We start from the raw sequence: 23,566 nt of genomic DNA on the forward strand, positions 1-23,566 counted from the left end.
CAAGTCATGTGTGGGGTAGTTCATTTCGTGCTTCTTTAATTGTCTCGAGGCATAGGAATTAACACTCCAATCTTGCATCAAAACACACCCCAATCAAGTTTATGAGGCATCACTATAAATGGTGAACTTCTCTCCACTCTTTGGAATAGCCAACATCGGAGTTGTAGTTAGCCTCATCTTTAACTCCTAGAAGCAATTTTCACAAGCTTTGTTCCACTCAAACATAACTAATTTTCACGTCAATTTGGTCATGGGTCGTCTATAAATCTTCTGTAATAACTCGTTAATCCTAAGAAACTCTGAATACCTGTCACCATAGTAGGCCTCGGCCAATCCATCACGGCTTTCATCTTTTCAGGGTCCACTGAAATACCATCTGTAATACCCCATATTTTGTAATGTTAAGTAAGTTCAAGAAACTAGAAATCAGTTTGAGAATTTAGTTAAGTAATTGCAGAATCGATAGAGGGGAGTACCCCAGAACGTAAATCTGTAAGGAAAAAGGTATGTCATTAACGAGTGTCTTAAGTCAGGATTTATGACACTTAAAGCAATCAGAATAGAGATAGTTTTCAGTACAACTAATTTTCAGCCTAGAAAATCGAATGATCATAAGGGGATGTAATACTCCAGATTTTTAGATTCGGATACTTGAGGAAATAGGTTATTTTAAGGGATTGTGGAGGTCTAGAGACAAAAGTTCAGTTTCTAAGCCAAGGGCAAAATCGTAATTTTTGAGTTTAGGGTAAAAGTGTAATTTACCAAAAAATTAGGGGTATTAGCATAATTAATCCTTTCTTTAGGGACTAAAATGAAATTAAAAATTGGCCCTGAAACCAGATTGAAAAGGGTCTAAATGCAATTACCTGAAAGATTTGGGCCAAAGTGTAATTCTTGAAACTTTGTGACTTGATCATTAGGGTAACGAATTAGGCCAACTAACCATTAGAAGACTCATGATGACCCTTGAGGTGGCAGATAAGATTCATGATGACCCTTGAGGTGGCAACGTGTGATTAGCCATAGAAGTTTGCTTAGTCCCCAAGTTAGGGACATGTGACAATCACTCATGATGACTTTGGATATAGGATAGAAGCTCATAATGATCCTTGAGGTGGTAGATAAGATGCATAATGACTCTCTTGAGGTGGTGGATAGGACTCACGATGACCTTGCAAAGTTGCAACTCATGATTGGCTATAGAAGTTTGCTTAGCCTCCAAGTTTGCTTAGTTACCAAACTAGAGACATGTGGCAAGCACTCATGATGATGCATAATGACTCCCTTGAGGTGGCAGACAAGATTCATAATGACCCTACAAGGTGGCGGCATATGATTGGCCACTTGAAGATAAAAACTCATGATGATTTTAGAGATAGGATTTGATTGAAAAGATTTGTTATGATTACTACTCAATCGTAGCATTATAAATAGCATGCTCATAGCTAAGAGTTTTTTTAATTCAAAGTTGTGGTAAATTCGTGCTAGACGAGAGAGATTCGAGCTTAGTGGATTGAGGGTTTTTGTTCCTAGCTAAGAAGAAGCACGTAAAGCACACGCGAGGCAGAGCACTTAGTGTGACGCCCCGTTCCCACTTACGGGTGCCATTCGTGAAGGGCGGACTATGTTTCAACACGAAACACCCTAAGTGGGAACTAGGGTTCGTCCTTCCCTTCCCTCAACCCGAGGATCTACTAACAGATTTGGGCTTTAACTATACCACACTTGGTTAATTAATTTCCCTTAAACTTGCCCAATCGCCATTTTTATTCATTTTAACTCTTCTTCTTTTCAAGAATCCCACCGGGCTCCATAAAAATCACCATTTTAATCACCCATTGATTTTTACCAATTTTCGAGGAAAAACTCAAAATTTTCATTTTTCAAACATTCGACATTTATCTCAAAAAAATGCCCGACAATTCCCTTTATTTTGAAAATTCCTCTGGGGTCCACAAATAACCAAGAAAAGCCCCAAAGATCCCCAATTTTTCAAATTTCACAAAAAAATTTGCTAGCAAGGCTTGGGCGCACTCGCTCACTCGCGCGCCCGCGCGACCACCCACGCGCGTTGCGGCCACTGTGGCCCCCTATGTGGACCTGGGGGCCCTGCTGCTACTTCCCTCCATTTTTCTTTCTTTTTCTTTTTCCTTCTCTTGGCTTCCCAGCCCAAATTTTCCAGATTTACACCTTTCATACATACATAAAAAATACCCACTTTTCCACAAAAGCTTATAAAGAAAATATGCATTTTCTTCTTCCACAAAGTTTACACAACAAAGTAAAAATACTACCTTTTTACACCCACTCATGGTGCTTATTACAACATAACATCAATACAACTAAGAATAGGCTTCCATGAGCCATACAATAGTCTTGAATCTTCGATTTCAACCATCCACATGCCATTTCCTTTTTGCCTTGATTTTTCCCATGCTTTTACAACCTATATTTGAGGGTAAAAACCTCATGAGCTATTAAGCTCAATAAGGGTGCAATGCAATAAGTATGAACAAAAACATATCATGTGATGCCAAATGCATATATGCAACATGGTTAGGACTTCCACATCCTCACAACCACTTAGGTTTGAGGCTTTAAACTATCTTACCCCACACAACCTCATGGCTATAGGTCCTTGAACACATACAACATGCCAATGCACACATTTAAAGTTTAAATGCATACTTACAACTTGCAAATCCACCACACTTGGGGTTATCCCTTACCTTTTCCATTCTTTGAAGCGTTTAAACTCTTCTTAGCTTCCTTCCATCCCTTCTTCCCAAGAGATCCTTAAAACAAAATTTAAAGAACTAAACCACCAACAAGCGAAATAAAGGAACTTACACTACCTCAAGGAAGAAACCTTACCTTTTTCTTCTCTTTTCTTCTCATTGGAAAGCTTCTCCCATTCTCTTATTTTCTTTCTTTCTTTCTTCAAATGGCCATATGAAGACTTGTCTTCCTTACTTGCCATTATATACTAGCTCTCCATTTTTCAAGAATGAATCTATACTATTCACTAAAAGCACAATCCATGTGCTTAAGGAAGATTAAATCTCAACCATCTATTTCAAATAAACCAATCTCCTCTCTTAGAGAAAACACAAGAAAGCACAATCCATTTGCTTTTCTCATTTTAAATCCAAGCCTTTGGATTTTTCAAGAATCATCCACCACCCTTGGATCAATTCTTCCAATCCCAAAATTAGTCATTTTTCTCCTTTATTTAATTTGACTAATTTCACCCCATCACATTTCAGAGACATAAATCATTTCTTTTCTATTTAGTAAAATCCCCATATTTTCCAAGGCATTAATGCTAACTAATTTAATTTCTTTTTGGATTTTTCTTTACTCCAACACCATCATGCCTCTCATTAAATGCTTGAAAGACTAATTTGCACTTCTTTTGCATTTATATAAATCTCCCCATTTATCTTGGACCACATAATGCCATGTGTCACTCTAAGACACCATACTTGGCTTCCAAAGCTTCCATCTCAACCCTCCATGTGGCATTACCACATTAATTCACCATTTTAGAAAAAATTAATTACTTCTTACATATTAACACACTATAATTAATTTCCCTCTTTAACAATAAAATTCCCTCATGGAATTTACTACAAAAATTACCAAAATACCCATTGTGAATTATTAATCCCATTTATCTCCACATAAATACAAAAATGGGAATTTAATTCAGTTACATACTTAATTTCACCTAGGAATTATTTTTAATTTACCAAAATACCCTTTATTGGACTTCACTATCCAAATTACCAAAATGCCCCTCTCCTATGGCACCCTTATTCTCAAGATCTCTCACATTTTCAAGGGTATTTTTGAAAGTTTCTCACTTCTTTTCTCCTTTTCTCAACACTGGTAACACCGGGTGTTACATTCCACCCCCCTTAAAAGAATTTTGCTCTCGAAATTCACTTTATCATACTCTCCTGCCCAAGACCATCACATTCTCGGCCTACATGTCAAATTCCAATGCTTGAGAATCTCATAGCCTAGCCATTACTCACCTTTACCTCGAGTTATAGCCACCTCAAGGCTTCGCTTAGACTTTTGGTCCCCCGACTCTCAAGGACATTTATCAACCGAATACTGCTTTGTCCTCCTGCCAAACCATACCATTGGTCGCTGGTTATGCTTACTATAACGATGTCCATCTCCTGATGGATTTCCTCTGCCTCAAAGCATCGTTTCGCAGTCCACTTCCCATTTTCCCATCAACCGAAATAGACACTCGCTAATCATTGCATCACTGATCAGTCTACCACGATTTTATGCCGATCACACATTACAACGTTTCCCCACTGCCAATCACACATGGCCACGATTTTACGCTGGTCCAACTAGCAACGTCTTAGCACTGATCATCCAAAGCAATGTCACTTCTAGTGCCCACAAGACACTCTGACACCCATGCCAGCATGGCATACTGCCATTAATCACATGCATGCATAGCTTCAGTTGATCCTCATAGCAACTTCTCATTACCGATCAACTAACCATGCTAGCATTACATGGGAAACGACTATTTGGCTCACCCAGCTAACTTCAACCATTTCATACATGGTCTACTACCTTGACCAGCAGACCCTCATTTATTGATATGATTATGCATAATCGACATACCCAACACGCTGCCAGGTTATTTCACATTTCAACCATATGTGCACTACCCGAGTCCACCTTGAGCTTGGTGACGCACGCACCATTACATTCTCAGCTCAAGCTTAATCATGGTCGAGCCAAACCTTCTCCCAACCAGGAGTTCTTCGTATAAGCACACAGAGATACTTTGGCCTTCCTTACTAGCCGATATTACTCGCTAGTAGGGGTCCCATACCCATATCAGGGAACTCTTCACTGAGCAACCCCTCTTCAATTCTTCACCCCATTTCAACTTTCACAATCATGTCCCATGCTAGGCCTTACCTTGGCTGTTAAACCCTACCACGAGTCAGGGATCCTACCATTATGCTTAAGGTCGCAGAACCATTAACTGACCCTCGTCATCACCCACGGTGCGTGGCACAAGTGATTGGCTCATTACCATCTGCACAATCACTTATTGCATCGCACCCGTAACATGACTGGTGCCTTTGGTCCCTTACCATAACAAGCTAACATGGTTGCACCCCCCATCCTTGTAGTAGTCTTCTAGCCGAATTCACTAGCCCAGCTACAATTTCATTAGGAATTTTCAAATCCCACCATTTCTCGACAGAGCCTCCTACTCTAGAGGCATGAAACTTTTCAGCCACTCAGGTTCATTCTCAATTCATAATAGACACCTGACATAAATTATGCATAACGGTTTTCCTTATCCTCCTCGATAAGGATAATACCATGACAACAACGCATTTCCTTCCACGGTCATTGCATCTCCACTCTTACAGGTCAACTTGACCCATACAACCCTAATCTTGGATTAGCTTTTCTCTACCATCTTGCCATTTCCCGAATGGCTTACTAAGCCCCTGAAAAACTTTGGCTTCACCCGGATTCTCTTAGACCTTTTGATTCAATCAGCTCACATCACTCGGTGAGCGACCACATTGGCTCTAATGCCACCATTATCGGCTAGGACAACCTCCCGCCATCGCTTGGTGCCACATCCAGCCGTAACCACGACTCAGGAGCCACCTACGCCACTGACCGACTACTTTCACGACGTCGCACAACCATGGCCAGCGGTTTCTCGCCACTGCCACTATCATCAGTCGGCGCCTTCGGTCGTCACCGGCTACCCCCAGCTGGTCACCAATTGGCTCCAGTAGTTACTTTCTTTCACACCTATTTACCCCTAATCACGAGGTTAAATCTCATCAATTGCCCACACTTCAAGGCATCTCTCTAGCTAATATCGCTCACAGCTATCAGGTGATTTCATCACCTAAACACCATTCCTGGGAACTAATCTCGTCCCACAAGCTCTTCCTTTGAGCTCTCATCACCCATTGGTGACATCTTAAATTTGCCCTCAATTTTCATTTAACCAACTCGATTAGCTCTAGCCGGATCGCCCAGCTCACAACCAACACATCCTTTCTCCAGGCACTACACTTGCAATCATCGACTATGAATTCGATTTAAACTCCACCCACTAGAAATCACCCTTGCCACTCATGTGGAACTCACACTTCCACTCGATGCCATATGACTCACCTTCCTACTCAGGCACTCTCTATAATGCTAGTTTTTCCCTGGGTGATTCATCCTGTTAGAGTTGTAGTGCCTTAAGAGGTTCATCTAGTGTTGTGCCCCATGCCCAACCTTCCTTGGGAGAACATCTCAAGTTCTACCCAGGCCACATTTTAACACTACCCTCTATAGCCCTCACTTCGAAGCAACACTCCTTTAGGCGGCACAATTTTTCTCCCAACTAACCATCTCTTATAACCTTGGATCTCTTTCTCAAAATTTGCCTAGTTTAGCCACTAGGACCCGCTGAACCTTTATATTAAAGGCATATACAACAATCAATAAGGCTTTACATCACAGTCCTCGAGCCTCACGCTCCCTCCATTGCCATCAGTTGCTACCACCTGGCAACTGATCCTGTGTCATCAACTGGAAACTTATCTAATGCTACATGAGGATACTTCCTCATTTTCGCATCGACACAATCAAGACTGTGCAATTGCGAGCCTTCACGGATTTCGAACAGTGCCTTAGCCACGTGTTCAGCCTACCACAACTCACATCACAGGATTAGAGAACCCCATACTTGAAACTTTCGCACGCTTCAATATTCCCATCTCATGGTTTGCTTTCATCTCGTAAGTCTCGCCCCCCCTATGGCACTTACGTTACATTCTGGGGCCATTTACCAACTCCACCAATCGACACATCTTTCCGCAAGGTCACACTGGGTCTATCATCTCAATTTACTCGATCAATTTCGATCAAATTTAACCACAACTACCTTAGCATCCTTTTGCAAGGATCATCACCATGCATCTTGTTGTCACACCACAAGATATCACCCAATCGATTCACAAACCTTCTAACTGCCATGACAACTAAAGGCACTACCTCGCTACTTCAACCCTCACAAAATTTTAGGTCTAGCCCAGACATAACCTACAGCATACCCTAAGTCTTAGACGTCTAATCATCTCCACTACAAATGGGTTACTCCACATAGAGGGCTGCAGTCCCTCATGTGAACTAACTGTTTGTATCTAGTAGTCCCTAGCATTAGACCCGTCACCGGTAGGCATTAACTGTAGCGTTATTCCCACGCTAGACCCGTTTCTTTTCCACGGGTTTCTTTCTCAAACATCTCGAGACGCTACAACACCTGAACATTCGTTAAACCGCCTTAACACTGCTTTACTGAAATAAAGGGCTTAACCCCCCACTTGGGTGCAACACCCTAACATCTCTTATTACTCGTAGCTGAGTTGTGGAACTGACCACAGCTTTTGTCACCCCTACCGTGCGTCTCACAGATCTTCAGTCCCTGACCATTTGCATAATCACTGTGTTGCCCTGTGCTTCAGGCGAGCCAACACCTAGTTATCATTACCTTGTCACTCCCATACACTGGCTCAACAATGGTTCCCCATCGTGTTACCGTATTCTTCGGAGAGTCAACACTTAATCATCGTTACCGTGTCACTCCCATACACTGACCCAACACTGGTTTCCCATCGTGTTGCCCTATGCTTCGGAGAGTCAACACCTATTCATCACTACTGTGTTGCTCCCTTACACTGGCCTAACAACAGTTCCCAACAGCATGGCTCAGGTCCATCACTAATTTGCTTCGCACCCGTAGTGTGACTTCAAGCCTTCTAGCCCCACCTCTGATATCGAACCTGGCGTGGTTATCCCACCACGCTCGCAATCATTATCCCCAGCAAGCTTCTTACTCGATTAGTAATCTATCAGAACATTACCGTGTTCCAGGATTCCTCCTTAGGATAACTCTAGATGTCCTATCCCTTGCAGGAGACTATCGGTCTCACATGACCAAATTTCTTATGGTGCTGCTCCAGATCTTCGACATCTGATCGTCACCTGCAGTTCACTAAGTTGCTTCGGCTCATAGGCCACTTGCCCATAATGCGAGCCAACTCATTAGTCCTTTACCACACGGTCTATAGCATCAGATCCATCACATCGAGCCTTACACCCGTAGCATCAATGCTATTTAAAGCCTCCCCGAGCTATAATGGTTCCACCACCCTCTTACTAAAGCCATCTTACTTGGTTATCCTTGCCTTGATAACCTCAAGCTCACTCCATGAGCTTCGCTCCTTAAGACTCTACATCTTTTACCACCTAAGAAAATCTCAAACCACTTCAACTCTTAAGGCCTCATGATCTTACCCCATAAGATCATACCTCACGGCTTCCAACCAACATTGGAAAGTTCCAACTTCCCAAAACAATGGATCCAAATCCATCATGATTCAATTCGCCACCCAGCTCATCCTAGAGCTTGATTGTCAACTATCTAAATCCACAACCGATAAACTGAGCCTACCTCAAGCTCCGGCACCCATTACCATAGAGCATCTACCATTACCCTCCAGGTAAATCGAGACCTCCCGTCTCTCCTTGCACACCTAGGAATGCATTCAGTCACAACGCCCGACCTGGCCTTCTAGTACTCCTCACTCAGGCTTTCATGACTTGGAATTTCAAATCTGGGGCCTCTACATCACTCACCATGCCTCTTCCTACTTAGCATCCAAAGTTGGCATTTCCTACGAGCGTATAGCCCACGAATGTCCTGTTGCCACACACTCATTGCCCTCGGCTCACACACCCATTCATACCCTTCATTGGGTGATCTCCTCATCTCTCAACAAGGGTCTCGTGACCTTAGGCGTCATCCCCGACCCCAAGTATCATAATGAGGGTCTATTCACCTCTCATCTCCCGACTTTAGGCGTCCAGCCTAACTCCAAGTGTCATAATGAGAGTTTAATTGGCATCCATCACTCACATGAACGGTCACTTAGCCTTTCACAACCAGGACTTCAAATCTAATGGCTCCTACACGCATATCAATGCATGGCCAACTCATTTATTCCCATCTGGATTCCCCTAGATTCCAATTCAACCCGCTAGGGATTTCCATCTCATTATCACTCTGGCTAGGGTCCATTTTCCATCCGCCTATCCTTCCTTAGGATAGATCTTGATTCATCATGAACTTAACTAAGGTCCACTCATACCTTAGGCACATCCCTTTTGGGATCGCCATAGCGGTACAATCACATGGCACTATATGCATCACTCACGCCCGACTCCCCTCGGAGCCTTTCTGTAAGCTACCAACGTCATGACTACCTTGGCCATGATAGGCATATGCTTCACATGCTTGCTCCACCTAGAGCCTCACTGGAAGTAACATTATCTTACTCCCTTCCTTGGGCTTTAAGCTAATTTCAGCCTTAGCTCACCCTAGTTCAAGGACACAACCCTTAACACACCACCTCTAATGGAACAACTCCATTCCCTCATACATGCTTGCCCATCTCCCCCAACATAGGGATGCTCCACTAATCCCTTCCCGGATCAACTATACCTTGGGCTCTCCTTGCCCCTTCATGACCCTTATCATGACTCGGCTTCATGTCTCCACACTAGCCTTAACACTTTAATCACAAGGAACTCTCGTCCTTAGAACGCTTCATATACCCCCAAATTTTCACATTCGGGTTCCCAACACTAACACCCATACTTGGTCTTTGGATTCTTCTTTGCTCGACCCGTATACCACTTGTGGAATATCATCTCATCCCACAATATTTTCCTATTCCCATAACAGGAATATCCGAGCACACCATTCACAATGCCACAAGTCTCAATGCCCCAACCCAACTCTTAGGGTCCTTGGGTTACATGTGGTCCTACTACCAAGGTCTTCATATCAACCTTCAACCACATTACTCCAAGCATCCTCCACTTGATGCTCTAACCACCGCTCTGATACCAAATTGTGACGCCTCATTCCCACTTACGGGTGCCACTCATGAACAATCACCCGAACTGCTCACATGCCCAGCCATTCGTGAAGGGAAGACTATGTTTCAACACGAAACACCCTAGGTGGGAACTAGGGTTCGTCCTTCCCTTCCCTCAACCCCAAGATCCACTAGCAGATTTGGGCTTTAGCCATACCACACTTGGCTAATTAATTTCTCTTAAGCTTGCCCAATTGCCATTTTTATTCATTTTGATTCTTCTTCTTTCCAAGAATCCCACCGGGCTCCATGAACATCACCATTTTAATCACCCATTGATTTTTACCAAATTTTGAGGAAAAACTCAAAATTTCCATTTTTCAACAATTCAACATTTATCTAAAAAAAAATGCCCGAAAAATCCCTTTATTTTGAAAATTCCTCTAGAGCCCACAAACAACCAAGAAAAGCCTCAAAGATCCCTAATTTTTCAAATTTCACAAAAAAATTGGCTAGCGGGGCTTACTGGAGCACCGGGGCCCCGTAATGCGCTGGCCGAGGGCCATGCATGCATGCCGCACGACCGCCCTCACCTGCACGGTCGCCCTCTCCCGCGCGCCCTCACCCTCGCCTGCACGCCCGCACTGCTGTCGTTGTTGCCCCCTGCAAGCCACCTGGGGGTCCTGCTACTGCTGCCACCCTAATTTTTTCTTTCTTTTTCCTTTTCCTTCTCTTAGCTTCCTAACCCAAATTTTCTAGATTTACGCCCTTCATACATACATCAAAAATACCCATTTTTTCACAAAAGCTTACAAAGAAAATACGCATTTTCTTCTTCCACAAAGTTTACACAACAAAGGAAAAATACATCATTTTTACACCCACTCATGGTTCTTATTACAACATAACATCAATACAACTAAGAATAGGCTTCCATGAGCCATACAATAGTCTTGAATCTTCAATCCCAAACATTCACATGCCATTTCCTCTTTGCCTTGATTTTTCCCATGCTTTTACAACCTATATTTGAGGGTAAAAACCTCATGAGCCATTAAGCTCAATAAGGGTGCAATGACAATAAGTATGAACAAAAACATATCATGTGATGCCGAATGCATGTATGCAACATGGTTAGGGCTTCCACATCCTCACAATCACCGAGATTTGAGGCTTTAAACTACCGTATCCCACACAACCTCATGGCCATTGGTCTTTGAACACAAACAACATGCCAATGCACACATTTAAAGTTTAAATGCATACTTACAACTTCCAAAGCCACCCCCTTGGGGCTATCCCTTACCTTTTCTAGACTTTGAAGCTTTTAAACTTTTCTTAGCTTCCTTCCATCCCTTTTTCCCAAGAGATCCTTAAAAAAAAAATTTAAAGAACTAAACCACCAACAAGAGAAATAAAAGAACTTACACTACCTCAAGGAAGAAACCTTACTTTTTTCTTCTCATTGGAAAGCTTCTCCCATTCTCTTCTTTTCTTTCTTTCTTTCTTCAAATGGCCAAAGGGAGACTTGTCTTCCTTACTTGCCATTATATACTAGCTCTCCATTTTTCAAGAATGAATCTATACCATTCACTAAAAGCACAATCCATGTGCTTAAGGAAGATTAAATCTCAAACATCGATTTCAAATAAACCCATCTCCTCTCTTGGAGAAAACACAAGAAAGCACAATCCATATGCTCTTCTCATTTTAAATCCAAGCCTTTGGATTTTATAAGAATCATCCACCACCCTTGGATCAATTCTTCTAATCCCAAAATTAGCCATTTTTCTCCTTTATTTTATTTGACTAATTTCACCCCATCACATTTGAGAGACATAAATAATTTCTTTCCTATTTAATAAAATCCCCATATTTTCCAAGGCATTAATGGTTACTAATTTAACTTCTTTTTGGATTTTTCCTTAATCCAATACCATCATGCCTCTCATTAAATGCTTGAAAGACTAATTTTCACTTCTTTTGCATTTATATAAATCTCCCCATTTATATTGGACCACATAATGCCATGTGTTACTCTAAGACACCATACTTGGCTTTCAAGCTTCCATCTCAACCCGCCATGTGACATTACCATATTAATTCACTTTTTAGGAAAAATTAATTACATCTTACATATTAACACACTATAATTAATTTCCCTCCTTAACAACAAAATTCCCTTATAGAATTTACTCCAAAAATTACCAAAATGCCCTTTGTGAATTATTAATCCCATTTATCTCCACATAAATACAAAAATGGGAATTTAATTCAGTTACATACTTAATTCCACCTAGGAATTATTTCTAATTTACCAAAATACTCTTTATTGGACTTCACTATCCAAATTACCAAAATGCCCCTCTCCTAGGGCACCCTTATTCTCAAGATCTCTCACATTCTTAAGGGTATTTTTGGAAGTTTCTCACTTCCTTTCTCCTTCTCTTAACACCGGTAACACCGGGTGTTACATTTAGGCAGCGCGTGAGGTTGTGTGAGGAGGTGGTTTGGTCAAAAGACATGAGAATTTGCACGAAAATTGAGGCATTTTGAGTTCGTTTAAGGTGAGTGTTCTGTCGAAAAACTTGGTTTTGACTTGTGAGTGTTCTTCTGAAAAACTTGGTTTTGACTTGTGAGTGGTTCCACCCTTAAACTTGGTTTGGTTCTTCCTAAACTTGATTTAGTTCATGCAAACGGTTTGATTGCATGTGAACGGTTTAACCTGTTATGGTTGTTTTCATATGGGAGATGTAACGCCCCGCTCCCACTTACGGGTGTTACTCGTGAACAATTACCCAAATTGTCCACCTGTCTGGCCTTTGGTGAAGGGTGGACCATGTTTCAAGACGAAACGCCCTAGGTGGGAACTAGGCTCATCCTTCCCTTCTCTCAACCCCAGGATTCATAGTAGAATTGGGCTTCAACCACACTGCATTCGGTTAAAAATAAAACTCGCGAAGATGCCCAATCATTATTTTCTCATTTGAATTTAATTCTTTTTCTATCCAAGAATTTTATTGGGCTTCGTAAATCACCATTAAAATCAATTCATTGATTGATTACCAAGTTTGGAGGAAAAACTCAAATTTTCAATTTTCCAAAATTTTGGCATTTTCTCCAAAAAAGCCCAAAAAATCCCTTTATTTTGAAAATTCCTCCGGGGCCTAAAATCAATTAAGAAATGCCCTAAAAATTCTAAATTTTTTAAAAAAATTAGCCGGCAGGGCCTGCTGGCGCGCCCGAGTGGGGCCCTGCTGGGCGCTGGCTGGCTGCGCATGCCGCGCGCGGCCATGCGCCAGCTAGCGCGCCTGCTCGGCTGCGCGCCCCCGACTGGTTAGGCCCTACTACCACTGCTGCCTTCCACACTTTTTTTTTTCTTAGGCATTTAAACCCCAAATTTTCCAGAATTCACATCCCAAATAAATGTATTAAAAATCTCCACATTTTACCTCCCAAAGCCTCATTTCTCCACAAAAATCATTTGATTTAATTACTTTGGTGCTTCCTACAACACACCAAAAATAAGGCTTTCACCAAAACTTAGGCTTCAACATGCCATAAGCCACAATCTTATTTTCACAATTAGGTTAAACATTCCCAAAATATATACTACACACATTGACTTGGGCTTTAACTGTAACACCCGAGATTTTGTTTATTTTCTTCCTCGGTTCAAGTATGTAATATCCAAGAACTTTCAATTGGGATATATACCAGGGATATTTAAGTTCAGATACATGATGAAATGAGACATTTTCAAGTGGTTACGAAAATCCTAAGATAAAAACTTAGTTTTTGAAGTAGTGGCAAAATCGTAATTACTGAGTCCGGGTAAAAGCGAAATTCTTGGAAAAACTTGGGCACAAGTATAATATTGGTAAACTAGCCAAAATATTAATAAAAATATCAAGGATTAGCCAATGAACACCCTCCAAGTGTCCTTGTGAGGTGGAAGCATTCCATTGGGTGTTTAAGGATAAGATCAACGATGACGTGGCACAAATCTATTGGCCCGAATTTCAATTAAAGTCTTAAGGTGGCTTAGCTTGGAAGTTGTAATAATTAATTTTGCACCAAAATTCTTAGAATGGCTTACCTTGGAAGAAAGAGAATGGCTTACACTAGAAGCTTTAGAATGGCTTACCTTGGAAGAAAGAGAATGGGAAGTCTTAGAATGGCTTACCTTGGAAGAAAGAGATTGGCTTGGAAAGGAAGAGATAAGGGCCATGATGGGTTCTTATCCTATAAGCCACGTGAAGGTAAGATTTGGAGGCTTGGATTGGAAGAGAATAGAAGCTTGCTTGAGAAGATTGGAAAATTCAAAGATAGTAATGATTATGGGACACATGGCATTACTTGAGTGGAAGCACATGGATAAGTCTTCTCCAAACCTTTACTTAACCTCCAAGTTGGGACACATGTCACCATTTGAGTGGAAACACATGGAAGTAATGATGAACCCTAAATAATTAAGGTGACATGTGGCATGCTATGATTTGATGGATAATTCTATAAATAGGCTTGAAATCTAACTTCCCAAGCCATCTCAAAAAATGTGTGAGCCAAATCCAAGTTACGTTGAGAGCACTTTTAGAGAGAAATAAGGTCTTGATTGTGAGGAGGAAGTTCTGTAAAAGAAGGAGAGGAAGTCGTTGGAAAATAAGAGAGAAAACGAAGAAGAGGCAAAGGCTTGACGGAAAGCAAACAGCTGCAAAGATCGGCTGTAACAGTCTTCAAATAAAAGAGCTAAGTCTTATTTATTTCCATCATCATGTAGAGGACTGAAATAAGAGTCCATAGGTTCAAACAGAAGTCGATTCGGAGTTAAAATGAGAGAGATATGGCAAAAATACGAAAGGGTGTTGAATCTAACCCCAAGATGTGAAAATAGGCGCCACCTCTGCTAGGGGCGCGTGAAGGCCCATTTTTCCATGAGATCTCACATATCAATCCCTCATTTAATTATCTACAATCTCATTTAAGATTATATGAGGTTTAGTTCACGAAAACATGTATTTTATCTGCAGAAAAACAAACCCAATAAGCTTTGAAGCCTTAAACATTCGAATCTCATCCAACCAAGTTGAGGTAAGTACACTATGAACTATTTATGATGTTTAAGCATGCCCATGAATTATGTTATGTGGTCCCTCATGTTATGTTATGTTCACGCAATTTTTGGGACCGGAGCTCGGTAGCGCTACGAACGAGGGTTCGTGCCCCCGTAGTTAGTGGAACCTCTCGTGTCTCCATATGATATGTTATGATATGTTATGTTATGTAATGACTTGCTTAAATACATATGATGGTTCTCTTGTACTTACTGAGACTCGCAAGAATCTCATCCCATATTTTTCTCCCCCAAGTGATTACGAATGAGGAGGTCGGAACGTGGACGTGGAGTGTGGTGGCTATTTGAAGATAATTTTTAATAGTCAAAATGATGTTTCTCTCTTCTTGTATTAGAAAGATTTTCAATATTACACTCTTACGATATATGTACACGATTGCTACACCATATGTCCTTAAAGCCTATATAGGGTTATGAAAAGGACCAAGTCTCATTTTAAGTTTGGATTTCTCAGTATGGATGTTATTATATTTTCTAAGTCTTTCTTTATATTATTGAAGCCATGTTTTCAGTACCAAACTTCTTATTTACACGAAAGATACTCTGAATCTTATTATGTCCAAAACTTTACTAAGTTTATTAAAGTTTTGTTTCTCAAGTTTTCGTCTGCGCTAAACTTTGAATTTCATATGGATATTATTATTATCATTATTATTTTTAAGCATGTCTTTAAGTTACGGGTGTCACATTAACAAGCCATTATCAATCAAATAAAATTACATCTCATAAACCAAACACAACAAGGTAGGCTTTCCTAAGCCATGCAATACACTTGAATCTTCATTTCCATGCTTCCACAAGCCATCTCACTTTGTCTTGACTTTTCCCATGCTTCCATAACCTATATGTGAGGGTAAAAACCTCATGAGCTATTAAGCTCAATAAGGGTGCAATGCCAACTAAATATGAACATAACAAGATTATATGATGCCAAATGCATGCAAGTGTGGCTAGGTTTCTTTGCCCTCACAACCCTCCAAGGTTAGAGGCATCAACCCACCATTTCAACCATGTTCCCAAACTAACCTATGGCCATAAGTCTCATGAACATAAAATAACATGCCAAATGCAACATATACATTTATGAAACATATTTACACACATTGCAAGGCCGCCCTCCCATGGGGCCATCCCTTACCTCATTCTTCTCTTTGAAGCTTTAAACTTTCACTAGCTTCCTTCCAACACTTCTCCTAAAGAGATCATTTGAAACAAAATATAAAGAAACTAAGTCCCCCATCAAGACAAATAACAAGATCTTACACTACCCAAAAGAAAGAATACTTACCTTCTTGATAATCTTTTTTCCCTTTCTTTCTTTTCTTCTCTTTTCTTCTCCTTGGAAGGCTTCTTCCATTCTCTTACTTTCTTTCTCTCTTTGAAATGGAAAAATTTGAGACAATTGCTCCCTTTCCCTTTATATACTACTCTTGTCTTGAAATCTCAATTTCGAGACTTCATCTTAGCCCTTTATTTCCATTTGCTTTTTGAGAGAAAATCCCAACCACACAAGAAAACACAATCCATGTGCCTTTGTCTTGATTAATCTCATCCATTGGATTTTATTCACTTTTCAAGAGAAGATCTCAACCTTCAATTAAAAGCACAATCCAAGTGCTTTTGAAAGCTTTAATCTCAACCACTCATCTCTTAATATTTGGCAATCCATGCCATTTCTTCTTTTTAAATCCCCACTTTTGGATTCATTCTCTTTTCAAGAATTGATCTCATCCATTAGATTCTTGAATTTTCCATTTATTTCTCATTTACTTAAATGAGACTATTTTCAACCCATCACATTTGAGAGACATAAAACATTTATTTCCCATTTAATAAATCCCACAATTTTCCATCATTAATGGGAGACTAATTTCCCATTTTCCTTCGAATTTATTTAATTCTCCATAATCATACTCTACATTAAATGCTTGAAAGACTAAATAGAATTTCTTTTAGCATTTAATTAAATTCCCTCTTTTAACTTGGACCACCTTAAGCCATGTGTCACTCCAAGACACCAATCTTGGCTTCCAAGTTCTAATCTCCCCCATCCATGTGGCATCACCACATTTATTTTCCAATATAGGGAAAATTAATTACTTTACCACATAATTCACCAGTTTAGGGAAAACATAATTATTTTCTCAAATAATAGAATATCCACCATTTTCCTAATATTCCATAATTAAATTCCTTTATGGAATTAAATTCCAAAATACCCTTTGTGAATTTATTAATCCCATTTATCTCCACATAAATACAAAATTGGGATTTAATTCACTTACACACCTAATTCCACATAGGAATTATTTTCAATTTACCAAAATACCCTTTTATTGGACTTCACTATCCAATTTACCAAAATACCCCTCTCATAGGGCACCCTCAATCTCAAAATCTTTCACATTCTCAAGGGAATTTGTTTGAAATTTTCTCACTTCCATTCTCATTCTCTTAACACCAGGATTACTAGGTGTTACGGGAGATTCATCCCAAAAATGTTTATTCTTGTGCATTGAATTTTATGTGATAAATTATGAACATGAAATGTTGTTTGATATGATGCATTGAACTTACCCCGATCCCGGCGATTGGATCAATGTCGAAATTAAATCATTCACAAACAAATAAATAAATCTAACCTTTAGATTATCGAGTCGTTCGCGGATTGGAGTCGTCCAAGCGTCCGGCCTCTAACTCGTGATACGCGGCACGCCTCCGTTGGCAAGGAGAGCGGAATAGGAGTGCTAGCTCTTTCTCCTTTGCACGGCTTGTGTATGGACGGTAAAAGAACACCCACGTTTCAAATCGATGCCAAAAGAAACGGGAAGAGTGAACGGCAATACGTTTTGCAACTCTTGAAAAACGACACCAAAAATCACTTCAATAATGGGCAACCTATAAAAGGATATTTATAGTGAAATATCCTAGGGTTTCTAAAACCCTAATGGATTGGGCTAGCGCATTAATTCTAATTTAATTAGAATCTTAAGTGGGCTTATTCTAGTCCAACCAGAAATATAATTAAATGGCCCAATCCTTTTATAGGTTAAATAAAATATTATGGCCCAAATCTAATTCAAGCCCAAATATATTTTATTTAATATTTAGCCCAAATCTAATTTGGTCCAAATATAATATTTAATATTTGGCCCAAATCTAATTTAGTCCAAATATAATATTTATTTTAATATTTGGCCCAAATCCAATTTAGTCCAAATATAATATTTAATTTAATATTTGGCCCAAATCTAATTTAGTCCAAATATTAACTTAAGCCCAAAAATATTTTATTTCCTATTTGCCACTCCAACAAATAGAAAATCATTAAATTAGAAACTCCTTCCTAATTTAATCAATTGCCATTTTAGGAAACTCTTTCCATTATAACGACTCCTCGTCATATCGACGTCATTTACGTCTATTTGTTCTTTTTCCGTGAGAACCTACGACGGCACAACTTCTTGCCGAAGTGTCCCACTTAACCATACGTCCACTCTCCTGGTTTAAGCCAGGGACCGTGCCTATTGCGTATGACTCATTAGGCTTCCGAATATGTTGGCAATGTGTCGGTACGAACACATAAGACGTTGTCATCCGTGCGACCCTCGACCCACGCGCGGATGACATTGCCAACATCTTATGTGTTCGTACCGACACATTGCCAACATATTCGGAAGCCTAATGAGTCATACGCAATAGGCACGGTCCCTGGCTTAAACCAGGAGAGTGGACGTATGGTTAAGTGGGACACTTCGGCAAGAAGTTGTGCCATCGTAGGTTCTCACGGAAAAAGAACAAATAGACGTAAATGACGTCGATATGACGAGGAGTCGTTATAATGGAAAGAGTTTCCTAAAATGGCAATTGATTAAATTAGGAAGGAATTTCTAATTTAATGATTTTCTATTTGTTGGAGTGGCAAATAGGAAATAAAATATTTTTGGGCTTAAGTTAATATTTGGACTAAATTAGATTTGGGCCAAATATTAAATTAAATATTATATTTGGACTAAATTGGATTTGGGCCAAATATTAAAATAAATATTATATTTGGACTAAATTAGATTTGGGCCAAATATTAAATATTATATTTGGACCAAATTAGATTTGGGCTAAATATTAAATAAAATATATTTGGGCTTGAATTAGATTTGGGCCATAATATTTTATTTAACCTATAAAAGGATTGGGCCATTTAATTATATTTCTGGTTGGACTAGAATAAGCCCACTTAAGATTCTAATTAAATTAGAATTAATGGGTTAGCCCAATCCATTAGGGTTTTAGAAACCCTAGGATATTTCACTATAAATATCCTTTTATAGGTTGCCCATTATTGAAGTGATTTTTGGTGTCGTTTTTCAAGAGTTGCAAAACGTATTGCCGTTCACTCTTCCCGTTTCTTTTGGCATCGATTTGAAACGTGGGTGTTCTTTTACCGTCCATACACAAGCCGCGTAAAGGAGAAGGAGCTAGCACTCCTATTCCGCTCTCCTTGCCAACGGAGGCGTGCCGCGTATCACGAGTTAGAGGCCGGACGCTTGGACGGCTCGAATTCGCGAACGACTCGATAATCTAAAGGTTAGATTTATTTATTTGTTTGTGAATGATTTCATTTCGACGTTGATCCAATCGCCGGGATCGGGGTAAGTTCAAAATTTTGAACTACGCTTTTTACCCCGTAGCGATCTTGCTTTACTTACACATGTGGGATGTGGGATGTCAACTTGTGATGTGGCACTTGAGTGATAGAACTAGGGAAGCGTGCCAAGGATTAATGCCCACTTATGACGGGGGTTGAGAATGAAAATCACCCTTGTGAGTCGACAAGTGGTGGGGCTGAGAGTGTACACCACCCCAGATTAGCTTAAGTGGCGGGGCTGTGAGTGGACACCACCCCGAGGCCTTTGAGTGGTAGCATTGTTTCCGAGGTAGAAGTGGATTCTCAAGGATAGTGTTGATCATCATGTGGCCCGGATTTGTGTTGACGTGGTCTAAAATGCTTCTGAGTGGGAACGTAATGATGATGGGATGATTCCCAAGTTCATGCATTGATGTTGCCCTTCTTAAGCTAGGACAGTGTAGTGCCAATGTGTTGATGTGGTTGGGTTACCTTTAGAGAGATTGCATTTTCCCCGGTTAGGGTTAAGTGTTGTGTGGGATTCTCTTGGGTTGGGTCTTGTCGTGATATTTTAGTTTGTTTTATGGTTTTGCATACATTCATGAAAATATTTTGAACTCTCACTTAGATGATTCAACATCTAATTTTGGACTCTGTCCCTACAATATTCAAACGTTTTAGGTGGTTGCAGCAGCATAAAAGGAAAGAAAATTGTCGAGGAGTGACAATTGTTAGTAGATTGTATGTAACGTGACTATTAGTTTATGATGTATTTTATTTTGGTGATGTCATGTTGAAATGTTGGTTTGGCTTTATGTTATGAATAAAGTGATTTTGGTTATGTTCTATTTGAGTTTTCGATCTAGCTTCCGCATTTGAGATGATTTACCTGTCCTAGTTTATTAATTATTAAGTTTAATATACTGAGAAGGTGTAACGGGATTGTCGAGGAATGATTTTTGTGGTGAGTTTATGTTAAAAAAAATATATATCCCTGAAATCTTACGTTATCACGCCTTGGAAAAAGTGGGGTGTTACACCCTCACTTGAAACCACATGCCCAAGGAAACCCATGTGCCTTTGCCATAAATCATACTTGCTAAACTTTGCATATAGTTGCTTCTCCCTAGGCCTCTGCAAGACTATCTTGAGATATGCCTCATGCTCCTTAAGGTTTGGCGAGTAAATTAGGATGTTGTCAATGAATACTATAACAAAGCAATCTAAATACTCCCTAAAAACCCTATTCATCATGTCCATAAAGATTGTTGGGGCATTTCTAAATCTGAACGACATGACTACAAATTCAAAGTGCCCATACTGGGTATAAAAGGCTATCTTCTGAATATTCTCTTCCCTAACCTGCTCATAGTGGTAGGCAGATTTCAAATTTATCTTAGAAAAGACTGAGGCTCCATGCAGTTGATCCAATAAGTCATCCACACGTAGAAGTGGATACTCGTTCTTCAATGTTACTTGATTCAGCTAACGGTAATCTATATATAGCCTCATCGATCCATCATTCTTCTGCACAAATAATACTAGAGCACCCCAAGGCGAGGCACTAGGGTGAATAAATCCCTTGTCAATCAATTCTTGCAACTAGGTCTTTAACTTTTTTAACTTATTAGGGGTTATTATGTAGGGAGCCTTAGAGATAGGCTGTGTACCTGGCATAATGCCTAGATAACCAATCCATACTTAGAATAAGGTCAAAGTCCTTAATATCGAGCACTACCAACTCCCCAGGTAATTCCTTATCGTGTACCATAGATGAGGCTTGTGATCCATTGATCGACAAAACCCTTTTGAGAAAAAGGTCAACAGATGAGGCTTGATCTATCGACCAACAAACACCCTAATGCAAAGATCATTACACACAAAGCAAAAACACATGCAAGCAAAACCAAATTCTTGCATACAAACTAACTTTAACAATAAACTCAAGATTCCTTTTGAAAAGATGGAATGGACTAACACCCCACTTAGACTACTAACACAAATTACCAAGAATCCCAAAAAAACTACACAAGTTACAAACAAACAAGTGGAAACCCTTTTTTTCCAAGACCACGAGGTTCAAGAATCCAAAACCCAAAAATGGATAATCCAAAAGACATTGAATCAAGAGAAGTATCAAGATATACAACTTTAGATAAAATGAGAAGAAGGAGAACTTGCATAAGAAGAAAAGAAGGAGAGGAACTTGCTATATAAAAGAAAAATAATAGGAACTTGCCTTTGGTGGTTTAGATGGTTCAACCGAAAGAACAAAGAAGACACAAAACAAGCCACTGGAATCGGAGAATAACCCTTTAAAATCTGCAACTTAACCCTTTGGGAGCTCCAAATCAAGAAGAAGAAGAGAAGAAGAGGAGGAAGAAGAGAGAAGAATGACTTGCACTCCAAGCCTGCACCTGCTTTTCTTTTTAAATTTTTACCTTTTTCCCATTTTTGGCCCCACACAAATGTATATTGACACCCACATATCCTCCTTCTTATAATTCTTTTAAATATAATGTAAATTATATATATATATACACACATATACACACCCAACTGGCAGCCCACTTCTTCCACTCTAATCTCTTTTGAATTTTCCATACTCACTCTTTTGACCTTTCAACACTTTTACCTTCCTTTCTTTTTACTTATCAATAGCTTAAATTTCCATTGCCTTAACATGTATACTAACATATAAATTCACTTCTCTTTGACTATTCCATACACCTACGATCCATTCATTTTAGACTTCTCACCACCACATTAAATATTTCCAACATCTAGATCAAGTAATGCCAAAATATGTCACATAGAAATAACGATAAAATAACTTAGACCCAATAATGGGTCGTTACAACTATACATCCTGAGCCTCTTTTACATCTACTGTTGTTTTCAATAGCATCATTTATCTTTTCAAACACATCACTATTTTATTTCTCTATATCTTTATTTATACCTTAAAATTTCAAGAGTTCCAAAATTTTTAAAGACACCCAATTCACTCCCCCTCTTGGGTGTGTGGTGATTCAGGTGTGCTCCAACTCATCAGAAATTGCATGGTTAACCCTTCATGTTGAAGGGCTTTTTAGTAATTTTAATTTTCATATAAGGTCATAATTTCATTTATAGGAATGCATGTTGTAGTAACTATTTCTCTTGTTCTCAATAGTACTATATTATGATTTCTTTTATGGATAAACGCATTGTAATAAGTGGATGCCCCGTTTTGGGTGATGTAATGAAATGTTTATTATTCCCACATCTACGATTATTATTTATCATATGGGTTCGATCTATGCCATTTTTTTTTCATTTAGCCTGCTCTTTTTGAGAAAATTAGGTGTTGGAAAAGAATGCCTAGTTTCCAAGGTAGTGACATCCCTAGGATGTTATAGTTTGTATCAAATTGAACTACACTTATAAAATTTAGGAATTTTACTCTACCTTTCTATTTACTAATTAAAGGAAATTTATTTTGGATGACAAGATGGTTGGAAATTACCTTAAATAATTCTTGGTTCTCCATTGGAAACACGTTTTTGAGTAAAGCAATATACGACTCATGAGAAATTTCTTTGCATTTGTGGATGAAATTGAGGATGTCAAAATGGATATGCCCCCAAGTCACTTGGATTTGCCTTATATAGTCCATATACTAAAGAGGAAAGCCAACTATTAGAGTATCAATGCAAGGGTTTGGCCGGCTATCGAACCACTCCAGAAATAGAGATCTATGTTTGCATCTCTTCTCTAGTTTGCAGCAAAGTGCACCCTAGGTCATCTCTCACAAGGAGCCTCACTTTCTTCTACCAACAAAGGAGAACCAACATAACCAATAACAGTTTGTTTGGG

This window comes from Diospyros lotus, chromosome 9 (assembly GCF_014633365.1).
Source record: "Diospyros lotus cultivar Yz01 chromosome 9, ASM1463336v1, whole genome shotgun sequence".
Taxonomy (NCBI): domain Eukaryota; kingdom Viridiplantae; phylum Streptophyta; class Magnoliopsida; order Ericales; family Ebenaceae; genus Diospyros; species Diospyros lotus.